Here is a 9,165-nt window from a genome sequence, read left to right on the forward strand (position 1 = left end):
CAGTCTCTCCACGGTGCTCTGCCGACCCTGCCTGTCCCCCTCCATTTGACTGTAGAGGTAGCCAGGACCTTTGGTCAGGAGCCTGAGCGGCAGAGACGCTCGCCTCGGGCGGCATGCTTGCAGTGGACGCGATCTCGCTCGGCATCTTACTTTGACCCAGCCAAAGAGGACAAATACATTTTCACATCCGCGAAGAAGCAAAGACCAGGACTTCCATGAGCAATGACAGGCTGTCTGCACTTGCCTCAATGCACATTCACTATGACTTTGCCCATGACTTGGACAAAGTGGGGACTAGGTTTGCACAGTTACATTCTCGGAAAATGGAACTGGAAAATGTGATTTACGACTAAATGGCAATATATGCTGGTCTGCCTAGAGTGTTGTCAAAGTCTGTGAGAGGAACCCTGAACTGTCTGCTAATCCCCTCACACTTTGGGAGCCCAAACAGGGCACTGCTAGAAGAGGTAGAAGTCGGGCCACCTAGATCAGTCTACTAGCTGCAGAATGACACAGGCCTGGTACCGCATTAACGAACTGAGGACTGCCATGAAAGATAAAGTCACACTTTGGGAGACCAAACGGGGCACTGCAAGAAGAGGTAGAAGTAGGGCCACCTACTTCAGTGTACTGCGGAACGACACATGCTTTGACAGCATTAACAAACTGAGGACTGCCATGCTAGATAAAGCGGTCTGAGGTGGTATGTTCGTGGAACCAAGGATGGCATATCGGCTAAGGCCAACGAATGCCCTTGCATTAGTAGAAGTAGTGGTAAATGGCAATCTACATTCAGGAGCACCTGAATGATTTTGCAGCATCATGCCAGCATGCCGAGTGACATTAAACTAAGAACTCGTTCCAGTCATGCTAGTCAGCATGGCTCAACAATAGTAACACTGGGTGATTTTTTTTTTTTTTTTTTTTTTTTTTTTTTAAAGTTGTATGTGACAACTCACTTTTATGTGACATTTACCAAGAGCACCTGCATGATTATGCAGCATCATACCAGCATGTTTGATTGTTTGGTAAGCTATATCAGGGCTCAAAATTAGCAGTTGCGCAGGTGCCTACAGGTTCATGGGTAGGAACGATTTGGAGTAACATGGACCAAATGCAGACAAATGGGACTTGCTCAGGAAGGCACCTATGTACAATCTATGATTTTAAACGGGTAGATTTTAAAGTTAAAAAATTTCACTAGTTTGTTTAATATTAATTGTTGTCATAGATGGGCACTGTCTTTAACATATACTGTAGCTGAAAGAACGCAATTTCAAGTCATTAAACTTTCATAAGTTCAATGTTTTTTTCATTATGCTGCTGTAAAGTTTTAGAAATCATTTTTTTAAAACCAAATATGATTTCTTAGATTAATGGTTCGTATATTGATAACAATTTGAATAGGACGGTGTTAATATTCACACTCTTCACGAAAAAAAATAGCAAGATTACTGATACAGTTGATCTACTTTCAAATGTACTTTTTAAGCACACGTTGTTTCTGTAGTTGAGCACTGGATTGTAAATTCAAATTAAATGCCATGATTTTATGGACATTATTCTGAATAAACATTTCAGCAAAACTGCATACCCCATTTAATGATAAAAACAAACAACAGGAGTAGGACATTCCACTCCTCAGGATTGTTCTATAATTTTGCAAGTCCATGGCTGATCTGTATCTTTAATCTATCCATTTGTCTCAACTCATTCTTTTATGTTCTTGACTGTCGAAAATCTAATTGATCCCACATATCAACAACTAAATTAATAATCATCTACACTTTTTTGTAATATACATATGCACTATGGGCAAATACAGCATTGAATTTGCATCAAGGTCTAACAAAAATGCTGCTTCTGGTGGCACCGCATAAAGGAAAAAATCTTCCCAAGTCACTGGGAGAGTTATTCCATACTTTGAATGTGATTCATCTCAGCAGATGAATGATACCTCACCTGTTGATTTTAGTATTTTATATGAAAGTCAGAAACTTCCCACAAGCGTTCATCTCTTATGTGACCAAGTTTAACTTACGAATATGCAAGTTCTGGCAATTTGATGCAATTGATACCAAATCAGCCATGATCATATCGAAGGGCCGAATGGCCTACTCCTGCACCTATTGTCTATTGATACATTACTTTGAAACTTTAAATGCTTGAACAGCTATAATTTTGAAATCTAGCTGAACCACCAGATCAGTTTGCATCACTATCCAACTCTTGTAAGAAAAGATTTCAGATCAGAACCGCAAACCATCTCAATGCTAGCAACTGAGAAATTAGGGTAAGCCAAAATGCCAATTACAACACATATTTTTCACAATTTTTGTGACCAAATAAAAATATTCTCCAGAGAAAAAACAGTAGCTGAACTATATTCAACAAGTTAACAGAAAGACAGATAATGACTCAATAAATTATTTAAGTCAAGGCACTCCGATTCCTGTTGTCCAGAGATGTAGGACCTTAACGTTACCTGCTTAGGGCAGGCTTGGGATGACATTTCAATCAGAATATACCACCAGCAAAGCAATCCCTCACGACTGCAATACAGTTTACGCATAAATTAATTATTCAAACATCTGGATTGTGTATTCAATCTAAATATTTCTTCTATAATCTAAAGTCATGCTATCATTAAACCAAGTTGACATCTTTTCCCAGGTCTAAGAAGTAGGTAGAGTAAATGATTTGATCCATAACAGTATTAATATAGAAATATCATAATTTCCTCCCTCTATCATGGATAATGCTCCTTTAAAAGGTACTGTTACCCTTTCAAAAAGCCAATGTTATTTATGATTGTTCCCTGTAGAATTTTAAAGTTTCCCCCTTTGGTACTGCGAACCTGTGCCTCTTGCTTTGGCTTTGATTGAGGCAGTTATCCAGATTTACCCTACTTCTTCTCAGACCAAAATACAGCTCTCCAGCATCAAATATATAAACCTTTTTAAACATAAATATCTGAGCCATTGCCATAAGTACCAATAAACATGCTACAGACATTTTAATTTTATTGTCAAAAAGTATTCTCTCTCAATGCAAAGCCAACATAAAACTGTTTTAAAGACAAAGTGCCGGAATAACTCAGAGGGTCAGGCAGCATCTCTGGAAAACATGGATAGGCAATGTTGCAGGTCAGAACTCTTCTTCAGACTGATTGCAGAAGGGGGAGAAAGCAGAGAAATGGGGGCTGGTCAAAGCCTGGCAAGCGATTGGTGGATACAGGTGAAGCCTATCAAATCACCCCCCTCACCTGCATCCACCTGTCACTTGCCAGGCTTTGTTTCACCACCCTTTCAACTTTCTCCTCCCTACTACAATCAGTCTGAAGAAGTATCCCAACTCGAAACATCACCAATTCATGCTCTCCAGAGATGCCGCTTAACTCATTCCAGCACTTTGTGGCTTTTTTGTAAGTTCCTTGCGTCTGCATAAAACAGGATCACCTCTTATGTGCCTACCACATACAGAGTAAATAAATTTTGAACAAAAATATTAAGGAAGCACCCCTTCAAAAATAGTCAAAACTTCCACATACCAATTCTTAGAGTTGTGGAAAGGAAATTGAATCCTACTTCTCAAACAAGCTCGAGTCATTACAGTGGCTCTAAGAAAAAAAGGGAAGGTTAGAGGGAAATACTCTCCTTAATTCACAAAAAAAATACCCACCCACTGCAAAGAAAAAATCAATATAAAACATAAACCATTGCAATAAACAAATTCACAAATCAAACTGAATGCATATTTTTTGAATAATTTCTTACCCTTGACCTCAAAGACGAAATGCAGACGTCAGGCCTGCCAGAGTTTGCAGCCTTTTTTTTTCTAACTCCTACGATCTTTCACTGCCCCCTTCCGACTGAACAAAACCTCAAGTACAAAACCTAAAACCCAGATTCTTTGCAGCCAGCCAAAAGAAACACTAGGACGCAGAGGGAATTAAATCCGTATCGCCTATGTTTATCGGCAATCGACACATCATAGGAATAAAAAAGCGATTTTTTTTTAACGTACGAAAATGCTCTGAGCACCAAATTGCCAACATTTAATCTAATTCTACTCAAAGATACATTTCCTTTCTCCTCCACCTGGCGGCGCGTGCGTTTATTCTACAACTGAGACTCGTCTCTTTAAATCACCAATATATAAAAAGATAGCAGAAATATAAACATACAGCTGTCAACATAAAGAAATCACATAGCCTTCTAGGGAACACAAAAAAGGGAAGGATTTTTAAAAGTTACAGGTACAAAAAAACACAGTAAAAGCAAACGACAGAAAGTGAAGTTAAAGCCGGTTCCATTTTGTGCGCTTACAGAGAGGAAAAAGACAAATGTTCAGGCCGAAAGCAAAGCCTCGCCACAAACCCATCCACATGACAGCAGGCGCCAACTCCCCTTTCCTTCTCGCCCGTTCAGCCGGTCCCTATTCTCACCCGTTCACGAAACAGCACAATCACAAGTTAAATTTTTTGTAAAAATCTATAAACAGAGACAAGCCCGGCCACCATTTCTCACACCTTACCCAACTTCGCTGCTTTCCGCGGCCGTAGGGATGGAATCATAAATACATAAACGCACAGTCGTCCTTTATTCCTTTGTTTTAATTTAAACTCGCTTGTTTTTGTTTGTTTGTTTGTTGGCTTGATTGCTCAGTGTGAGCCGGGGTTCTCGATCCCAATTTCTGGGACAATTTTTACAAAATTAACATTAAAATCCAACATGGCGGCCGGCGGGCGGGCGGGCGGACAGCGGCTCCCGCTGCACACGGAAAATAGTCCGCCGCCCCCTGCCCGGACCACCGCCATCACACCGTCGCAGCTCCCCTCCAAAACCAGCTGTCTCCTCCAGAAAAATAGCCAATGGGAAAGATTTTCACCGACCGATATTTTCAACGAGGAGTCGTTTTTTGAAAGATAATTATGTTTAAATCCCCTCTGTTCTAACTGCGGATGTACACAAAAAAGTTCCTGCCTGCCTCCCCACCTCTGCAAACAATTCATTTCCCTTTAACATCGCTCGATGGTGACAAGATAGCAGCGCTTCACGCTCCAACTCATCTTACTTTCAATTAATGCATTTCAGAAGGATAAGTTAGAAATCTTTTTAAAAACCTTTGTATCGTCGTCGCTCAGTTGCATCACATTGCCAGGAAACCGACAAGGTGTCGATTATTATCTCCCTTTTTTCAGGGTTGTTCGTGGGTTTATTCCCCACCCTGCCCCTCCTTCTTCACTCCTCCCCAAAAGCAACTACTGGTTGGTACAGTTGCAAAGTAAATTAAACCCCTAACCAGAATTTGTAAGATACATTTGGACCAGTCACAAAACAGGAAATTGTTTTAATTACTAAAAGTATGAACATTTCAAATAAACGAGTTAACGATCACATTTCCATCTACCACTGTAGGTTATAAATCTAGATATGAAAATTACTAAACTCTTGTGATGGCAAACTATGGTGGGGTTTAGGATGGCATTATCATGTTTATTCAAGAGGTATTGCATCTAACAAGATTATATCCAAACGATTATTTGAGGTTATTAATAATACATTTTGACATTTTAGATTTGCTTTTTAAAGTTGCTATCACTTTTCAAAAATTCAGCTCAGTTATATGTTACCATGTGGCGATCTAGAGGTGTCCATAACATGGAAGGAGAAGATTACCAAAATCAACAAATAAAATAGTTATTTAGGAAAACTGGCCCAAAGGTTTATCTGCCTAAGGCAGACGTTTAGGAGAGGTTTGTTCATTGCATGCTAATATGCAAAGTACTATATTGCTGTAACCTGTTTAACTATTGGGGATTGTAATTATAAAAAAATAAGGAGCAGGAAATAGGAGCAGGACTTGCCCCGTAAGCCCACTTTGCCATTCAATACAGTTGATCAACTATCTCAATATATCTGATTCTCATCTATAATCCTTGATGTCTTGTGTTTAGAAAGATTACATTTATAACCTAAAATGAAATAAGACCCAATATTGCACATTTTATACTTTCAAATGCTGACTTCAGCATCAGGAAATATTTTAAATGTGAGTAGGTTACTATTATTTAAAGCTTTAAAATAATTTCTTAAACATGTTTTCTCCTTCCAAGTATAATTCATTGCTACATATGAGGTAAGCATATACAGTGCATTCAGAAAGTATTCAGACCCCTTCACCTTTTCCACATTTTGCTACATTACAGGCTTATTTTAAAATTGATTAAATTCATTTTTTTTAAATCATCAATCTACATACAGTACCCCAGAATGAAGAAGCAAAAAACAGATGTTTTTGCAAAGTAATTAAAAATAAAATTTTGCGATTTTTTATTTTTGCAAAGTAATTAAAAAGAAATAATTGAAATATCACATTTACATAAGTATTCTGACCCATTGCTATGACACTCAAAATTGAGCTTAGGTACATCCTGTTTCCATTGATTATCCTTGAGATGTTTCTACAACTTGATTGGAGTCCACCAGTGGTAAATTAAATTAATTAGACATGATTTGGAAAGGCACACACCTGTCTATATTAGGTTCCACAGTTGACAGTGCATGTCCGAGCAAAACCAAGCCATGAAGAGAAAGGAATTTATGTAAACCTCCGAGACAGGACTGTGTCGAGTCACAGATCTGGAGAAGGGTATAAAACAATTTCTGCAGCATTGCAGGTCCCGAAGAGCACAGTGGCCTCTGTCATTCTTAAATGGAAGAACTTTGGAACCTTTGGAACAGGACACTTCATAGAACTGGCCGCTCAGCCAAACTGAGCAATCGGGGGAGAATGGCCTTGGTCAGGGTGGGTGATGAAGAACCCTATGGTCACTCTGACAGAGCTCCAGAGTTCCTCTGTGGAGATGGGAGAACCTTCCAGAAGAACAACTATATCTGTAGCACTCCAACAATCAGGCCTTTATGGTAGAGTGGCCAGACGGAGCCACTCCCCAGTAAAAGACACATGACAGCCAGCTTAGAGTTTGCCAAAAGGCATGAGAAACACGATTCTCTGGTCTGATGAAACCAAGATTGAACTCTTTGGCCTGTATGCCAAGCGTCATGTCTGGAGGAAACCAGGCACCGCTCATCACCTGGCCAATACCTACGGTGAAGCATGGTGGTGGTAACATCATGCTGTGGGGATGTTTTTCAGTGGCAGAAACTGGGAGACTAGTCAGGATTGAGGGAAAGATGAACGTAGCAAAGTACAAAGGGATCCTTGATGAAAACCTGCTCCAGAGCGTTTTGGGCCTCGGAGGTTCACCTTCCAACAGGACATAGACAAGACAATGCAGGTGTGGCTTTGTGATATGTCTGTGAATGTCCTTGAGTGGCCCAGCCAGAGCCCGGACTTGAACCCGATCGAACATCTCTGGAGGGAACTGAAAATAGATGTGCATCGACGCTCCCCATCCAACCTGACAGAGCTTGAGAGGATCTGCAATGGGAGAAATTACCTAAATACAGGTGTGCCAAGCTTGTAGCGTCATACCCATGAAGAATTGAGGCTGTAATCGCTGCTAAAGGTGCCTCAACAAAGTACCGAGTAAAGGTTCTGAATACTTATGTAAATGTGATATTTCAGTTATTTCTTTTTAATTACTTTTCAAAAATTTCTAAACACCTGTTTTTGCTTTTTTATTTTAGGGTATTGTGTGTAGATTAATGATTTTTTTTTAATTAATTGAATCAATTTTAGAATAAGGCTGTAACGTAACAAAATGTGGAAAAAGTGAAGGGGTCTGAATACTTTCTGAATGCACTGTACAAACAAAAGCTAATGCGTTCAAGTGACCTCCTAAAAAGACATGAAATAGAACTGGAATCATTACTTTTAATCTCTTCTGCCAAATATGGTTCTAATATTTGGTGATCAGATCTTGATTCAGAATTCAAAGGGTTTCACTGGAGCACAATAAAAACTATATTTCTTCTGAGTTTATATAATTCTGCTTGCATAGATGTTCAACATTCTTCCATCTTTGTTTCATTTCTGCACCAGTTAGACATATTTGTATCAGACGGTGAAGGACTTCAGTTCTTTCAGTCTATATCACGAATTAAAAAGATCAACAAAAACCATGTTGCAAAAGACTCTTGATATAACAGACCATAGCAGGGGGGGGGGGGGGGGGGATGGTGTCTGTTATCACCGATTGTGCACGATAACCAAGTGTAATATGTGGCATTTCATGTGTAGGGAGTCAACAATAAAATATAGCTGAGCAAGAACTGCCATAGGTACCTTATTTCAGCTGAAACATTAAAGCAAAGCCATACCTGCCCAAAGCTATAAAGCTACAGCTACATAAATACAGTAATACAGGTGGTGGCAGCGGCAGGCACAGTCGAAGAAGCTCTGTGGGTGAGGGTGGTATCAGCAGGCATGGCCGAGGAAGACCCTGGAGGAGGTGTCAGTAGGTCCGTACTCTATAACTGAAATCTGTTATAAAGAGGTTCATAAAAATGAGGGTTTATTGTAATTACATTTTTCAGGATTTCAGAAAGGTTTTTTGATCGTATAACAACGAACTCATGAACATGGGCAGCACAAGTGAAATCGGGGAAAAGAAAGGACAATATTGTAAAATAACAAAATAACGTTTCCTACAAAGGAAGAAGAGGAGATTTGGAATTAAAGGCAATTATTTGGATTGGCAAATGTTGAAATGTTGTGTTCCAAGAGGACCAAGGCAGGCACTACATTGTTCATCATGTAGGCTTGGGCATCAGAAACACATAAAAATTGCAGATAACACCAAATGGAGTAAATAATGTGACATACAGGATTACATAGATTGATTGGACGATACACCATAGAAACAGGCCCTTTGGCCCACTAAGTCCATGCCAATCATTGATCACCCATTCACACTACTTCTGTTATCCCAATTTCACATCCACTCCTTACACACCAAGGACAATTTACAGAGGCCAATTGACTTACAAAACATAGGTACATAGACAATAGGTGCAGGAGCAGATCATTCAGCCCTTCGAGCCAGCACCGCCATTCAATGTGATCATGGCTGATCATCCACAATCAGTACCCTGTTCCTGCGTTCTCCCCATACCCCTTGATTCCGCTAGCCCTAAGAGCTCTATCTTTTGAATGTATCCAGTGAATCGGCCTCCACTGCCTTCTGAGGCAAAGAAT

At 39.8% G+C, this 9,165-nt stretch overlaps 1 protein-coding gene across 6 annotated transcripts in view; it reads right to left on the bottom strand.

Annotated features, from left to right (window-relative positions):
• Positions 1–5,249, bottom strand: part of kmt5b (lysine methyltransferase 5B) — a 46,145-nt gene extending 40,896 nt beyond the window's left edge. Inside the window, exons 1-2 of one of the 6 annotated variants that reach the window (XM_033038941.1) lie at positions 5,126–5,249; positions 3,551–3,619 (exon numbers count right to left, since the gene is read on the bottom strand). The gene's annotated coding sequence lies outside the window, so the exon portion shown is untranslated. Of the gene's footprint in view, positions 1–3,550; positions 3,620–4,531; positions 4,798–5,125 lie in introns of those variants that run through there. The other 5 variants (XM_033038944.1, XM_033038938.1, XM_033038942.1 and 2 more) reach the window with 5 other exon arrangements.
• Positions 5,250–9,165: the final 3,916 nt, after the last annotated feature.

This window comes from Amblyraja radiata, chromosome 20, assembly GCF_010909765.2.
Source record: "Amblyraja radiata isolate CabotCenter1 chromosome 20, sAmbRad1.1.pri, whole genome shotgun sequence".
NCBI classification, from domain to species: domain Eukaryota; kingdom Metazoa; phylum Chordata; class Chondrichthyes; order Rajiformes; family Rajidae; genus Amblyraja; species Amblyraja radiata.